Genomic DNA, 15,484 nt, shown 5'->3' on the forward strand with positions numbered 1-15,484 from the left:
CTTCTGACCCCTCCAGATCATAAAGCCATAGAAGTAAATTTCCTTCTTGAAAAATACAGTCTTCAGGGCTTCCCTGGTGGCACAGTGGTTGAGAGTCCACCTGTCCATGCAAGGGACGCGGGTTCGTGCCCCGGTTCGGGAAGATCCCACATGCCGCGGAGCGGCTGCTCCCATGAGCCATGGCCGCTGAGCCTGCGCGTCCGGAGACTGTGCTCCGCAATGGGAGAGGCCGCAACAGTGAGAGGACTGCGTACCGCCAAAAAAACAAACAAACAAACAAAAAACAGTCTTCAGCTAGCATTGTGCTCTCTTAGCCTGGCAGATGTTGAAATCTGACATTTTCTGATAGCCAAAGTTACCAGATAAAACACAGGACACCCAGTTAAAGCTGAACTTCAGAAAACCATTCACTGCTTATCTGCGCAGTTATCAAATTGAACTGCGCATTCTGTATCTATTTAGGTATTTTCATTTGTTATTAACACTATCTATTGACACTACAGTGGTAGGGCCGTCCTAGGGGTTCCTCTAAGGCACTCTTCTTGCCTCAGTTGCTGGAAGTTTCTCACCCAGCAATTCCTGGGTGGTTGCATCTGTATTGCTGCTAGTCTCTTACTCTTCCCAGAGACCTTCCAAATCTGTTCTGCTGTGGTCTGCTCGCCCCAACAGAAGGCTCTCGTGGGTAAGACCTAGGCCATCTCTCTGCACCTGTGGCCCCACCTGGCCCAGCGAGGCCCATACGCAGGGGGTCCACTCCCAGGGCAGTGCTTGTTCCTTGTCCTGCTGCCATAACAGTCAACCCCTTTTGGTCGAAGTTCAGTGGGACACATATAAAGTTCTCCAAGTGATCTCCTGGAAGCCCATTTTCCTGGCACCTTCCACCTCATATTCTGAGACAATCACTTCAACACACACACAAATACCCCCCCCCACACACACACACACTGATACATCTTCAACCCTGGTTCAGAAAAATAGAAATGATGACTAAACTAACCCATTAAAAACTCACACATACCCACTTGTGAATAATCTAAACTTAAATAATCCTTGTTTGCAAAACTACATTTTTCTTCAAGTGGTTATGCAGAAACACAGAATGGAAGAATTGACAGGCCAGGTTTTTATTCCAATTTATTTAATGAGCTAAAAAAAAAAAATCTCCAAATGTGAATTAGCAAATTAACAAGATGTCTGATTAAACTGGACCAGTGACAGCATTTAGCTGGCATGTGGGTCCACCCAGCCTGCTTAGATGCATTTCCTTGGCAGGAGCTTTGGGAGAGTTTGGGATGTTGACAGAATTTGTGTACTGCAAAATGTCTGTGCATCTATTCTGAACAGTCACACTTTTGTAGCTGCAGAGAAGTGAGGCTGTGAGATATCGCTATCTTTAATTCCAGCCTACATGCTTCATTAAAGGCAACTCTATACAAAGAACTGGAAAGCAGAGTCACAAAGCTGAAATCTAATCAGAAAGAGAAAATTCAAAACATTATTTCTGATTCAAGCCTATATAGGGTGCAGCGTGGAAGGTCAGTGTTTCCTTTATTTTTTTCCCCATTTTAATAACAATGTCCAGAGATGCTTTAAAATAACAGAAGTGCTTATGGAAATCTTTGTGCCTGTTGCCAAGAAACTAGAACGTCAGCCTACTGGGTTGTAAAATATCACACAGGTTGGCCTATCGAATCCCAAGGCATCATGCCCTCTTCATCCTCAGCCTATTTTCCTTCCTGGTGCCCACATCTGCCCTTTTGATGGCAGCATCCCACCCACCCACCCTCCACACCCCTCCTAAGTACCCAAGGCTTGGGAACCCAGGAACTCTTAGCCTGCATCACCAAGCCTCCCCAAACCTAACAAAACTTACACCTTCAATGTCTCATTAATCCAAGAATGCCTAGCTCTTCTAATAAGCTAAACTCAACCAAGGTGAATGACCAGTCATATCTTGTTTTACTCTCACTAAACCCTTCTTGTCCGAGGTAGCTATTTTATTTTCATAAATCCTTCAAGCCCTTCATATCTTTAAAACTTTGGGGCAGGGGGATTCACTTTTACCTCTTAAGTCACTCATGACTACTGACCAGCACCTCTGCTCACACTCATGGCCAAGTGTTTCTAGAGCCGCATCTCAGGGACCACCCATGGTATGGTGTATGCCCACATTCATCCATTCGTTAATTTAAAAGAAAACCAGGTTTAGTTTTGTTGAAAGATAAACTGTGGCACATTGAAATTCTCCAGAGATCCTTCACACATACGTTGATTTAAATCAGACAGCGTCCATCTAAAAGTGCTTAGGTACTCTCCACAGACAGGAGCTGGGGAGAGGGGTTTTATAGAGGAGATGCAGAAGCAAAGCAAGTAAACTATTTGATTGGCTATGGCTTAAGCAGTTGCCTTATTTTGCAAAGGCTGGTTGGCTGTTTGTGGCTGGTTGTCCTTAAGTTTCATTTTCTTGGATACGAGTGCATTGACTGACTTCAGGCTTTGGTTTGCTCACATAGACAACCAAGGCATTGGAGCCACCTCAGTCTAATGGCCTCCTTGTTTAATTACATTAACAGTTTCATCAAATACTTTTTTCCTTTTAATAAACAATTAGTTGCAGCTAAATGAATCAAGCACTTCCTTTTTTAAAGCAAACATGAACCTAGTCTTGAGAAACAAGCTAGATTTTAGGTACAAGTATGATATGGAGCTGGAGGTGGGAGGCGCTGTTCATGGCTATTACCATCCCATCATCAATATCGTCAGGTGTTTGTCCCTGACAATGGTACATCCTCGTCTGATTTTGGTTCAGTGCAGATCCTGCCCTCAGAAATGATTTTGTTCTCCCTTCATCAGAAACAGCACTGTCTGCTGAACAGATGGGAAAGACAGTAACTGTGATGTCAAGTCATATGGTTTCGAGAACAGATAGGAGTAGTCATTCCAAACATTAGTATAGTTTCTTTCAGGTTTTCATGGAAGTGACACACATGAACGTCAATAGGCAAAAATAACAGATAACATTTTCAATCATCTCAAAAGCTACTTGGCAAAAATCAAAAGTATAAATTGGTTGGCTTGCGTTCCTAAAGTACTGTGAATTTGATAGGGTAAAAAAATTAGGTTGGGCCTAATAGAAACCAGATTCTTCGTTCAGTCATTCAACAAATATATACTGAGCCCTGAATTTATGCCAAACTGCTGGATTTGTGGGATAACATGGTGAACAAGTCAGTCTTTGTTCTAGAGGAGCTACTGGTCTAATGAAGGGAGATTATCTTAATAAATGAACTGAGAATTACAATGCAGTGTGGTAAGTGCCAAGATGAAGGACAGCAGGAGATGCCCTGGGAAGCTACCGAAGGAGCACTCATCCCAATCTGGGGCGGACTGTCCGGGAAGACGACAGAGAAGTGGTATCAAAGCTGAAAACTCAACATGTGGCAGCTGCCCAGACAAAGAGCAAGTATGTTGGGAGGGGGTAAAGAGGAGAACGCTTCATACATGTCAAAGATGTGGAGGTGACAAGGTGACAGAGACAGTGACATTGAGTTTAAAATAGGCTGCCAGATCAGAACCTTGGATAAAAAGAATGGAATAAACTCTATAACTGGAACTTGTTAACCAAACATCTACTCATCAGAACTCAGCATTACCACAGGTCCCGGTCTAAACTGAAAAGAATGAGTCAGAACAAATCACCTCTGAATTACATATCACATTCTATGAATCTATTTGCAGCACAAAAACACAATTTGAGATCCTCAAAGTAGTTATATATTTATATATAATATATATATTTATATATATTATACACACCATACATAGATGCATAAAGAGACATATGGAAATGTGAACTATGAAATATATAGGGGATCATATATATATATGTGTGTGTGTGTATATATATGGCATCTAAATTATATAACCAAAATGTTTCATACCTGAAAGCGTTTTTTTAATCCCGCAGAACACTGAAAATTGTTGCTTTCCAAAGAAAATACCTCTGAGAGGAACTGAGCACACACCAGCAGTCAAGCTGTGAATCTGACTGAGTGATTTCAGGATCACTTTTTCAAAGATAGTGAATGAAAGGTGAAGACAGTATAAAGGCAGAAAATATGCAGTCCTACTAAAACTGTGCCAACATCCTTGGAGAATGTTATCTATGCACTTGTAAATTTCACAGACACCTTGCAAACTCCTAGCTGATATTTTCCTAGTATGAGCCCTTAACAGAGCTACAGCAGGTTTATCATAACTTAGAAGGCCCCAGCTTTCATCCCAAGGGAACTGTGAGATTCAGGTGGTTCGGGTAAAGTAAGTACAATCAAAATCTGGTTCTAACCACTTGTGGCTGAACAGAAAATAGTAATTTTTTATTTTTAATGAGCATTTGAGGCAAAGCCAGTAGCTGAGAATATGGCTGAAATGGGTTTCATCTAATATGCTTTAATTGATTATTTTTATAAAGCATCCCTGAGTTACTGAAGATGGTACAGGTATAGAAATTTAATGAAACCAAAATTAAGCACTCTAGAAGCAAGATAAAACGTTTCATGCTGTCTGTAAGAAGCCTGCCCAATGCTTTTTCTCTTTACTGCATCAAAGCACAGCAACATTTCCCGTGCCCTCCCCCCTGGGCTGTTGTCAGGTAAGTACTGATGATGAAACGAAAGGATAATAGTGTGTACACACACACACACACACACACACACACACACACACACATCGCTGAGAAAGAGGAAAGGAGTAAAGGCTATTCATAAATCCAAGTTTGAGAACACCTACTAAAAATTCAGAGGTAAATAAAGTAGTGAATTGTTTTACTATATTCTAAATAGTTTTCATACAAATGATGAGCACAAAGGGGAGAGCAGAGTTGGGGACTAACAATCTATCAGTGTGGTAGATTTCATACTGTCTATAATTATTCACTTCCTCTCCCTACAGGAATATACCCAGTGTGGGTTTTCCCTTAAATTTATTCTGACTTAAATAAAAAGATCAGGCCACAATTAAAAGAAGCCACTTGGAAATCAACTTGGGAGTCAAGATCATTTTAGAAAAACAACTGAAATTGCAAAGAGACACAAATGTCTTTTCTCCAAGAAGACAAATAGAGAAAGAAAACCTGTCACTTGATATCCTAAATTCTGGAGCAAGTGACCCAGAGCAAAGGAGCTTAGAGACATCTCCAGTCTAGAGGAGAGTGGTTATGCACAGTGCATTGGCTACAGTTGGCCTCTACAATAACAAAGTGTTTACTTAGAGATTACATTCACCATAAAACGTATTAATACCACCATCCCTCCATTCCAGAACAGATATAACTAGTTCCTTTCTTTCTTTGATGAACCTGGACATCGCCTCCTGTTGCCACTCTTAGTCTAGCAGAATTAGTACTAAAGATGAACCTTATTTGTCATCCCTACTCTAAAACTTAAAGAGGAGATTTAAATTTATGTCTTTTATGTCTAGTTGTTGTACTGCTTCAATTTTGCTTGAAAGAGAATAACTTTTGTAGCTACTGATGAAAATTTTAAAATATGGATAATGAATGCTTAGCACATATATATTTACTCTTTTAATGGAGTTCCTCTTTTCCAGAAAAGCAACATAAGAATTGGATTGTTCTTTTTTTGTTCTGTTTTGTTTTTAATAAACTTCATTTTTTAGAGCTGTTTTAGATTCTCAGCAAAGTTGAGCTGAAAGTATAGAAAGTTTTCATGCACATACACACAACCTCCTCTACCATGGACAGCCCGCATGTCCCGCATGGACATACCACAGGAGTACATTTGTTAAAAATGATGAATATACATTGACACATCACTATCAAAGTCCACAGTTTAGATTAGGGTTCACTCCTGGCGTTGTACATCCTATGGGTTTTGACAAATGTATAACAAGGTAGCGTTACGGTAACATACACAGTAGTTTCACTGTCTTAAAAAATCTCTGTGCTAAGTCTATTCATCCTTCCCTCTCCCCTAACTTCTGTCAACTACTAGTCTTTTCACTATCTCCATAAGTTTTTTAAATGTCATACAGATGAAATCAGAGAGTATGTAGCCTTTTCAGTTGGCTTCCTTCACTTAATAATATTCATTTAAGTCTCCCCCATGTTTTTCATGGCTTGATAGCTCATTTACTTCTAGTGCTGGATAATATTCCATTGTCAGGATGTACCAGATTATTTATCCATGTACCTACCGAAGGACATCTTGGTTGCTTCCAAGTTGTGGCAATTGTGAATAAAGTTACAATAAGCATCCAAGTGCAGTTGTTTATGTAAACATAAGTTTTCAATTCAGTTGAGTAAATATCAAGGCGCATAATTGCTGGATCATATGGTAAGAGGATGTTTAGTTTTGTAAGAAAGTGCTAAATTGTCTTCCAGAGTGGCTGTACCATTTTATATTCTCACCAACAATGAATTAGAGTTCCTGTTGCTCCTGTCCTCACAAACATTTGGTGTTGTCAGTGTTTTGGATTTTGGCCATTCTAATAGGTGCATTGTGGTCTCTCACTGTTGTTTTTATTTGCATTTCCATATGACGTATGATGTGGAACAGCTTTTCATATGCTTAATTGCCGTCTAGTTATTTTCTTTAGTAAGGTTTCTGTTCAGAGTGTTTGCCCATTTTTAAATCAGGTTGTTTGTTTTCTTATTTTTGCATGTTAAGAGTTCTTTGTATAGGGCTTCCCTGGTGGCGCAGTGGTTGAGAATCTGCCTGCTAATGCAGGGGACACGGGTTCGAGCCCTCGTCTGGGAGGATCCCACATGCCGCGGAGCAACTAGGCCCGTGAGCCACAACTACTGAGCCTGCGCGTCTGAAGCCTGTGCTCCGCAACAAGAGAGACCGCAATAGTGAGAGGCCTGCACACCGCGATGAAGAGTGGCCCCCGCTTGCCACAACTAGAGAAAGCCCTCGCACAGAAACGAAGACGCAATACAGCAAAAATAAATTAATTAATTGTTAGGACTTCAACATATAAAAAAAAAAGAGTTCTTTGTATATTTTGGGTAACAGTCCATTATCAGACATGTCTTCTGCAATATTTTCTTCCAGTCTGCGGCTTGTCTTCTCAGTCTTCTAACTTTGTCTTTCACAGTGCAGAAGTTTTTAATTTTAATAAAGTTAAGCTTACAAATTATTCCTTTCGTGAATCGTGCCTTTGGTGTTGTACTTAAAAAGTCATCACCATACCCAAGGTCAGCTACATTTTCTCTTATGTTATCTTCCAGGAAATTTATAGTTTTGCATTTTACATTTAGGTCTATGATCCATTTTGAGTTCATTTTAGTGAAGGGTGTAAAGATTATCTAGATCATTTGTTTTCATGTGCATGACCAGTTGTTCCAGTACCATTTGTTGAAAGGGCTATCTTTGCTCCACTGCCCTGCTTTTGTTCCTTTGTCAAAGATCAGTTGACTATATTTATGTGGGTCTATTTCTGGACTCTCTGTTCTGTTCCATTGATCTACTTGTCTGTTCTTTCACCCATACCACACTGTCTTAATTAATGTAGCTTTATAGTAAGTCTTAACATGGGTAGTGTCAGTCCTCTGACACCATAAGGACCTAATAAAGCTCCTGGAGGTGAAACTCACAGAAGTGTGGACCACCCCCCATTACTGAGTCCCCCTGGAATTTTTAACTCTTGAAAGTGCCCACACTGAGCCCCCTGTTATTTGTCAATTACATTTCAGGTTTTCCTACCCCAGCACTGGTTCCTGCAGGGATTTCTACTCTGTTAAGTTGTGACTCTCTGTATTCACCTGTCAGTCTCTCCAGTTTGGGAAGCAGCAGTTTAGCCCATGATGTCAGTTCTCTGACAGATCTGAGAAGAGCTGTTGAATTTTCAAGTTTGTTCAGCTTTTTCCTTGTCGTTAGGACAAAGTGACAACTTCTAAGCTTTTTACATGTCAGACCAGAAACTGGAAGTCTGCTGTTATATTTAATCTCAATTCTTAGTGATCTAAGCCAGGGATTGTGGAATTAAAGAGGCGAAACTGCTTGGAGCAGACCCAAATGGGAAGCTACCATAAATACAAAATTATAACTGACAAAAAGTAACCAATTTCCAGAAGTTGCCTTAAAATTCTAAACCTATTTCAGCGGCAACAAACTTTACAGTAAACTTTTCCTAAGTTTGTGGATCCTTCTCTGCCCAACTCCTGCTTTCTCTGTCACAACTACTTTGTTGGATACTTTTCCCTGAATCACCCTTTTTCTCATAGCCCTGACATCACAGTGAACAATGCTGTCAGAAGTGATGTGTAGTTTATTTACAAAGTAGACAAATATCCAAGTACTGCTGGGTTCTAGAAGTATAGATCCCTTTATGACTGCTGAGACTGGGTCCAAATCCCAGCTCCAGCAATTGGGCCAAATTCTTTAATCTCTTTACATCTCAGCTACTTGGGAATGATAATATTACATGTGCCGTAGGCCTTGTGGAAATTACATGAGTTAAGATATATACAGCTCCTAGAACAGTGCCTGGCACATAGAATTACATAGTGTTAACTGTGGTGAGACCTTTCTAATAACCCACACCACAGTCATGGGACTCTAGAACAGAGAAAAAGTTGCAGTAATGCCTGAGATATTGATCCCTTACCCTTAGGGTGGCCAGAAGAGACCCAGACCAATCACCTCTGGCCAGATAAGCCATTCAAATAATTCTAAATTTCTCTGTATGTCAGGATGTGAAAGGGGATTGGGAAGCACTATATTTTTCTGTTTCCCATAGGGATAGTGTACATTATTATAGACCCATAATATCTTTTCCATTCTATTTCATTTTACTGAAGAGAAAATATCCTGGAATCTAAAAAAAAAAAAATGGTCATGAAGAACCTAGGGGCAAGACAGGAATAAAGACGCAGACCTACTAGAGAATGGACTTAAGGACACGGGGAGGGGGAAGGGTAAGCTGGGACAAAGTTAGAGAGTGGCATGGACATATATATACTACCAAATGTAAAATAGATAGCTAGTGGGAAGCAGTCGCATAGCACAGGGAGATCAGCTCGGTGCTTTGTGACTGCCTAGAGGGGTGGGATAGGGAGGGTGGGAGGGAGGGAGACGCAAGAGGGAAGAGATATGGGGATATATGTATAACTGATTCACTTTGTTATAAAGCACAAACTAACACACCATTGTAAAGCAATTATACTTCAATAAAAATGTTAAAAAAAAAAGGGCTTCCCTGGTGGCACAGTGGTTGAGAGTCCGCCTGCCGATGCAGGGGACACGGGTTCGTGCCCCGGTCTGGGAAGATCCCACATGCCGCAGAGCGGCTGGGCCCGTGAGCCATGGCCACTGAGCCTGCGCATCCGGAGCCTGTGCTCCGCAACGGGAGAGGCCACAACAGTGAGAGGCCTGCGGACCGCAAAAAAAAAAAGAAAATATCCTGGGAAATAGCCTCTGACTTTTTTCATTTTAACACACCATTACAAGAGAGCCTGTGCTGATTACCCAACCATGGCTTTAAAAAGCTGAATAATTTTACACTGAACTATTTATGTTACTTCCTTAGGGCTTGGATTTCTGCATGGGAATTATGGATTATTCTGACCAGACTCTGAAGCATTTGTATTTATTCCAAAAAATTATTCTTCTGTCTGCCCCCTAAAGTGGCATGTACCTGGCAAATGCTGCTATGAATCAATTGGGAAGAATGAACACAGACTCGTCCAAGAACCAGGGGATACACACTTTGGATGTTTCAGGTTGAAAGTTGACTTCCTAGGCCCTGTGTAAAGTTCAAAAGCCCTGGTTAACTGTCCTGCTCTGGTGGAATTGCCCATCATCTCCCCTCAGAATAACCATGGCACCCCATTAATGACAGCATAGATGCACCACGCTGCTTTCATGTTGCTTAGCAATTTTCCTTAACGTTACAGTTTTATAAATACACAGGGGGACTCTAGCAGGTTGAAGTTTTTGAGTAATTCAGCCCTAATATCTCTGAGAAGGAAACAAAGTTTAATCTTTTTCCAAGTTGGGGTTGTTTTTATCACAAATGTAAATATTACACACACCTGTGTGCATATACAGTCTCACTGGGACTTTGCAGTTCTATAAATTATTTTTATTCAGATTGTTTTCTAGTTTATGAGCAACTACACCAGATTGTAATGAAATCTTTTCTACTTGTAAATAGCCTGATAATTGCTCAATACTGTCATGTTGTTTAATAATCGTTACTGTCATTTTGAAAAAGTGAAGGAAAGAAGACATTCCATGAAGGGGAACAATGGAGAGAAAGGAATGTGTCAGGAAGAAATTTTCCTCTACCCTTCTAGGTTCTTCTGGCTGGTCTAAGAATTAAATTGACATGAGACAGATTAATAGAAGAAAATGAAACAAAAGTTTAATAACGTGTACACATAGGAGAGACCCAGTAAAACTGAATAACTCACCAAAATGGCCAAAACCCTCACCTTAAATACCATCTCCTGCTAAAGACAGAAGGGGATGTTAAGGGTAGTAGCCTGGGACTTCAAAGAAGAAGAAGGCAATTTAGAAGGGGATGGAAAAGCAGATGGTTGATAAACAAAGGTTTGCTGGGCCAGGCAGAGACAATGGGACACAGAAAGGAATTTTAACAAACAGACTTTGCTAGGTTCCTCCCTGTCTACACACCTAGCTCATAACTATAGTTATCTCTGATGATAACTCCCTTCCTGGAACAGTCCCTCTATCTACACTCTTTTAGGCAGCTAGGGGAAAGGTCAAAGTTTCTTCCTGAGTCTTTTGGGCCTTGATTCTTTTCAGCTTGAAAGAATCTACATACCAAAGAGACATATTGGGGTGGCAAATTTTGCTCCCCTACAAGTGATTTCTAAATTTTGTTGTTGCTATTGTTATAGGGAGAACGCACTGAAAAGTTGCAGAGCTACTTGGTAAACACAAAACACATTCCAGATTTTTAAAATAGAAAGTATTATATAAGGTAGATAATTCAAAGCCAGTTCAACCTAACTCCACTTTAAATACTTTTAGCCCTGCTTTGGTACCAATTTTTCGCTCTCTTTCAGGATCTCCATTTCCTCATCTGTAACATTAGGACATGCATTAAATGGGATTTACATTACCTCTAGAAAGATAAGAATAAAGTCTTCCTGATTTTAAGATGTTTGTGTCTAAACACATTAGGAGGTTGACTAACATATCCATCACAAAGGGAAACTTCTAGGAAACACTTTCGTCTCCTTTTAAGACTTTGTCTACATAATGATCCCAAAGTAGATCAAAACCTTTTAAAGGATAAAGTCTATTTTGGAGTTGTATTAGAAGTGGAAATATTTTATCTCAGGCTTGGTCTGGTCCATAAACTTCAATATTTTGTAATCATGTTAGCAGAATGTTTTGTTCACAGGTTATGTTCCCTTTGGCTTGTAGCTTATACAGTGTTTGTTGAGTGTCTAAGACCAACACATAGAGCCAGCAAGTGAAAACTATCAGCTAACTTCCCCTGCACTTTTTACTAAGGAGAATTAGTGAGCACATAAAACCTAAATTCCTTCATAAAGTTTTTTTCTTCATCTTTTCCTTCATGAAGTTTGTTTTCTGGTCTTCAAAATAAAGACCTTAAATTAGATAAAGCCTGGAGTCCTTTATTCCTTAAATTATCTGCTGATTGTAAGATTCTAGATCTTTAGAAGACATTTGAAAACAATTCACAAGTACTCTTGCTCTTTCAGAAGCCAACTGAACCAACAACATTCTCATCTTAGAAACGTGTGTATGTCATACGGAAATACATCAAATCTATAATGGCTTCCAGTAATGACTGACCAGGTGATTAGGACCAACTAACCCACTGACATAGGAAAACAAAGAAACAAAAGCCCCTGTGCATTACTGGTGCAGCTAAATATGGAAAACAGTGGGTAGTTCCTCAAAGTATTAAACATGGAATTACTATATTATCCAGCAATTCTACTTCTGGGCATATTCAAGAGAATTGGAAGCAGGGTCTTGAAGAGACAGTTGGACACCTGTGATATAATAGAAATACATATTTACTCCTTGTTTCTGGTTTCTGGCACAGAGCTTCTAAAACCCTGGGGAATTTCGTAAGCCATAAAGTCTCTTTTGTATACTAATGAGATGATCAAAGTCAGAAGGCCCCTAAGTAGTTTCAAGATGGGGACCAGAAAGACCAAGCCCTGATTAGAAGGTGGGAACTTTCAGCTCTATCCTCTCCCCACCTCCAGGGAGGGGGAAGGGGCTGGATACTGAGTTCAATCACCAATGACCAATGATTTAACCAACCATGCCTACATAATGAAACGTCCATAAAAACCCTTAAACACAGGGACTCGGGGAGTTTCCAAACACACTGAGATACTGGGATGGTGGCATGGAAGCTCTGCTCCACTGCCCCTGGACCCTTATACCTTGTCCTATTCACCTCTTCTATTTGGCTGTTCCTGAGTTGTATCCTTTATAATATACTGGTAAATGTAAGTAAAGTGATTTTCTGGGTTCTATAAGTCATTCTAGCAAAGTTTTGAACCTGAGGAGGGGGTTATGGGAAACCCTGAGCTTGTTTTTGGACAAGCAAAATGTGGGTAGCCCGGGCACCGTGCTTAGGCTGGCATGTGAAGTGGCAACGTTCTTGTGAAACTGAACTGCTTAACTCATGGAATCTGCACTAATTCTGAGTAGTTAGTGTCAGAACTGAATTAAATTAAATTGGTGTCAGAAAATCAGACAGTTAGAGAATTGGTGGTGGAAAGACACCATGCATTTGATGTCAGGGAAATAAAGCCAACAGCCATGTTTAGAGCAACACTATTCACAAAAGCCAAAAGGTAGAAACAACCCACATGTCCATCAACAGATGAGTGGATGAACAAAATGTGGTATATACATACAGTGGAATATTATTCAATTGTACAAAGAAAGGAAATTCTGACTTACGCTGTACATGGATGAACCTTGAGGACATTTTGCTAAGTCAAAGAAAAGAGTCACAAAGAGACAAATAGTACATGATTCCACTTATATGAGGTACCTAGAGTAGTCAAATTCATAGGGGCAGAATGCAGAATGGTGGTTAACAGGGAAAGGGGAAATGGGAGTTCTAGTTTAACCATTACAGAGCTTCAGTTTTGCAAGGTGAAAAGAGTTCTGGAGATTGGCTGCACAACAATGTGAATGTATTTACACTACTGAACTGCACCCTTAAAAATGATTGAAGGCTTCCCTGGTGGCGCAGTGGTTGGGAGCCCGCCTGCCGATGCAGGGGACGCGGGTTCGTGCCCCGGTCCGGGAGGATCCCACATGCCGCGGAGAGGCTGGGCCCGTGAGCCATGGCCGCTGAGCCTGCGCGTCCGGAGCCTGTGCTCCGCAACGGGAGAGGCCACAGCAGTGAGAGACTCGCATACCGCCAAAAAAAGAAAAAAAAAAAAAATGATTGAGACGATAAATGTAAGCTGGTTGACTGACCCTAAGGATGAATGAGGAGGTCAGAATTTAACTCTGCCAAGGTATAAATCCTAACACAAAATCCCTCAAAGGCTCCACTCTGAAATGGAGTTATGGATTTAGAAAATTCCAGGGATCATCTAGGTGACCCAGAGGAACCCAAGCCTTGTTCACAGAACACGAGCACCCTCAGATCCCTGGAAGAAGCGATGAAAATTCCTCTCTTGAGAAAGCCAGTATCACTCTTGGTATCACATTATTTATATTTGTAACTTCTCAAATGTATGTCCAGGAAATAATCAAAGAACTAGTCCCCTCTGGACAAAACAACATAAGCCATAATCAACAGAAAAAAGAGACAAAAGAAATTGTCCACTGGGAATCCAGTGCACAATTAGAATCATTAGATTTAAACTGTAAACAACACTGTACTAGTTATGCTCATAACTAACAAAAGTAAAACATTAAAATGCCAACAAGGAATTGGAAGCTATACAAGTAACATTTCAGAGCTACAGAAGAGTTGGTCTGAATTTACAAAATAGAAAGAACCAATAGACAAAATTAACAATTCACTGGATGGGCTTAGCATCAGATTAAACACAAGAAAAGAGAAAACTAGTGAACTTTAAGATTGGTCAAAGGAGACTATCCATTCCGTTATTTCAGAAAAACAACAATAACAAAAAAGAGTAAAATCATAATGCAAGGTAGAAACATAGTCAATATAATGAGAAGATAGATCAGTGTTTAATTGGAGTCCTAGAAGGAGAGGCAAGAAGGGGGCAACATTTGAAGAAATAATGCCTGAGAATTCCCCAAACCGATAAACTATATTAATCCAGTGATTCAAGAAGCCCAACAAACCTCCTGCCTATGCAGTGAAACTACAGAAAAATCAAAGACAAAAATAAAATACTAAGGCAGCCAGAGAATAAACGGCAGATTACCCTACTGGAACAAGAATTAGAGAACTAGCTGAATTCTTAAAAGCAACAATGGAAGCTAGAAAACAATGTGAAATATCTGTAAGGTACTAACAGAACTAATTGTCAATTTAGAATTTGCTGTTGAAAGAAAATTTTGATCCAGGATGGAGATAAAACAAAGACATTTCAGACATAAAATCTCAGATAATTTGCTACATGCAGAATTATCTAAAACCAATGCTTAATGGTAGTTCTTAATGGCTTAATTTCTTCGGGCTGGGGAAAAAGAAAAGAACCTCAGGGATTCAGCAAGAATAGAAATCAATGAACCTGGTAAATATATGGGTGGATCAAATGAAATTTGGATTATGAAATAATAACAATAACAACAGAATATGAAATAAAATTATTTTTAAAATTCTCCTGGCCTCACAATTATGGTCGTATACCTAATAAGTGAAGGCTTTCTAAGTTGTGATCAACTAGTAAACGTTTCTTTCAAATCCTTAGCACATGCTCAGTGGAGAATGGAATGAATGGAAGAACTAACATTATGAAAAGCTCCATTGACTCATCTGCAAGACACAAGTGACTGAGCTCTTGAATCATCCATGAGATCAATGTTCTAGGAAATCCATTTCATCTAGAGTTCTGGTAGAGATTCCTTTGGGAAGGAAATGTTCCTTGTCCTCAATAATTTTCTAAATAGAATGAAACGTATAACTGCAGATGCAAGTTCTTCCATATGGCAGCTTTAGTTACATGTCACTTTTACAGATTGCTTTTTCGCTGATTTACAATATTATATTAGTTTCAGGTGTACAGCACAGTAATTCAATATTTTTGTAGATTATAATCCATTATAAATTATTACAATATAATGGCTATAATTCCCTGAACCCTACAACATTTTCTTGTTGCTTATCTATTTTATACATAGTAGTTTCTATCTCTTGAGCCCATACCCCTAATTTGTCCCTCCCCCAATCCCTTTCCCCTTTGGTAACCACCAGTTTGTTTTCTATATGTGTGAGTCTTTTTCCATTTTGGATATTCATTCATTTGTATTATTTTTTAGATTCCACATATAAGTGATATCATACA

The sequence above is a fragment of the Delphinapterus leucas genome, chromosome 14 (genome assembly GCF_059928025.1).
Source record: "Delphinapterus leucas isolate spDelLeu-1000000601 "Yukka" chromosome 14, BTC_Dleu_Yukka2, whole genome shotgun sequence".
Lineage (NCBI taxonomy): Eukaryota > Metazoa > Chordata > Mammalia > Artiodactyla > Monodontidae > Delphinapterus > Delphinapterus leucas.